Below are 1,820 nucleotides of genomic sequence, written 5' to 3' on the forward strand. Positions count from 1 at the left end.
AAAAAAAAAAGATGGCAACGGTTGCTTGGGTTCTTCTCTAAGGAGCTTCTCTCAGGCGCCCACTGCACAGAGTTCAGTGTCTCTAGGAGACAGAGCCGCTAGTGATTTCAGGACCCAGCTTCCTGCAGAACGGTTCAGCAATGGTGAATTCTAAACACCACCCTGCAGTCATCACTAACAGAAACGTGTCTGTAGATCTGCCCACCCACTATGTTTTCAGCATCCTGAGGCAGGCTGGAGAACTGGCATCCTGACTGCATGTGATGGCTTTCCAAAAGGGCTGGTTCTGCCTAGAAGCTGTGTGTGGTAACCTTTAGAGAACATCTTTGCCTTTTACAAACTGTTTCCATTTTCATGAGGCCATTTGATTGGCTAAACCCAGAAACAAGAACAGACCAGGTAGTAAAAAGTCTTACCAATGTGAAACGCGGCGCTTGATGACAGAACTCAATGGCTTCACCTCTTGGAACCCCGCTTCCCTCCGTTGAGGAAGCCCACGACCCCGTCTTACTGTTTCTGTGAGGAAGGAACCACCCTCACTCGGTGTGCCACACAGGGTGGTCAGTACACAAGTTCGCATGAGTCTATAAATGCCCACGTACTCGGTGGCAAAACCGGGCTCAGAATGTAAAGTGACTTGGCCACCAGCTTCAGAACCGGAGAGGCCGAGCTTGAAAACTGACCCAGGAGCCTGCCTCCTAGGTCAGAGGTCACACCAAAAAGCACACCTGCTCCTCCCTCTCCCACTCCTTACCAGCTTCGGCCAGCTTCTTCCTCTCTCAGCCCAGCCTTCAGACAGGTTGCCTTGGCTTCCTCCCTGCCTTCCAGGTTACTGAGGGCCAGCCTCGTTTGCATGGGTCTCCCCAGCTCTTGATCCACTCTCTGGCTGGCTTTCCTCTTCCCTCCTCGGATGACTTTGGAACTCTGCATATACAAAAAGACCTGGACATCTGCTTTTGTGAGTCACCCCTGCTTTCTCTGAGCTGGCAGGAGGAAGTCCACTCGTCCTTGCAGGCTTCTGTTCTAGAAAGGGAGGGGCTCTAGCCTTTTTACCCTGGGCTGACCTGTCTGGACTCACACTTAGCCTGGCTATGGTGGAAAGGTTAGGTTAGATCTCTAAACTAGAGATCTCTAAACTAGATACATGGCTACTCTGAGCCCTTGCAATGAGAGAGATAGAAAGAGAAAAAGAAAAAGAAAAAGAAAAAGAAAAAGAAAGAAAAGGAAAAGGAAAAGGAAAAGGAAAAAGAGAAAGAGAAAAAGAAAAAGAAAAAGGAAAAGGAAAAGGAAAAGGAAAAGGAAAAGGAAAAGGAAAAGGAAAAGAAAAAGAAAAAGAGAAAGAGAAAAAGAAAAAGAAAAAGAAAAAGAAAAAGAAAAAGAAAAAGAAAAAGAAAAAGAAAAAGAGAGACCGAGGCCCAGTAAGCAGCAAGTGCCTGAATTCCTCAACAAGCCAGACATCGACCTGATAAGTATCCAGAGTCAGTGGCTTCTGAATCAATACACGCAGTGAGGACAGGACTTCGCTTCTCCAAGCTTGAGTTCCTCACCTGCAGCTGCAGGAAACCTACCTTCCTTGTGGGGTGCAACTAGGGAGACAGTTCAGTGGTCAGCGTACTTGCTATGCGAGCACAAGAACCTGCATTCAAATCCCAAACATTCATGGAAAAACCTGGGCAGGCACTGCTCCAACACTAGAGGGGGTGAAGGGTGGAGACTGGCAGGTCCTGGGAGCCTTCCAGCCAGCCTAGCCCAGGCATCTAGCTTCCAGTCTGACAAAAGACTCTGCCTCAAAGAACGACAGCAGAAACATCTGTCTCCTC

The 1,820-nt window shown here is 48.3% G+C and overlaps 1 protein-coding gene across 2 annotated transcripts in view; it reads right to left on the reverse strand.

The window, feature by feature from the left end:
• Rnf183 (ring finger protein 183) overlaps window positions 1–1,657 on the reverse strand; it is a 7,116-nt gene extending 5,459 nt beyond the window's left edge. Inside the window, exons 1-2 of one of the 2 annotated variants that reach the window (XM_021201329.2) lie at window positions 1,548–1,657; window positions 755–924 (exon numbers count right to left, since the gene is read on the reverse strand). The gene's annotated coding sequence lies outside the window, so the exon portion shown is untranslated. Of the gene's footprint in view, window positions 1–422; window positions 517–754; window positions 941–1,547 lie in introns of those variants that run through there. The other variant, XR_003844099.1, reaches the window with a different exon arrangement.
• Between the last annotated feature and the right edge of the window lie 163 nt (window positions 1,658–1,820).

This window comes from Mus pahari, chromosome 6, assembly GCF_900095145.1.
Source record: "Mus pahari chromosome 6, PAHARI_EIJ_v1.1, whole genome shotgun sequence".
Taxonomy (NCBI): Eukaryota; Metazoa; Chordata; class Mammalia; order Rodentia; family Muridae; genus Mus; species Mus pahari.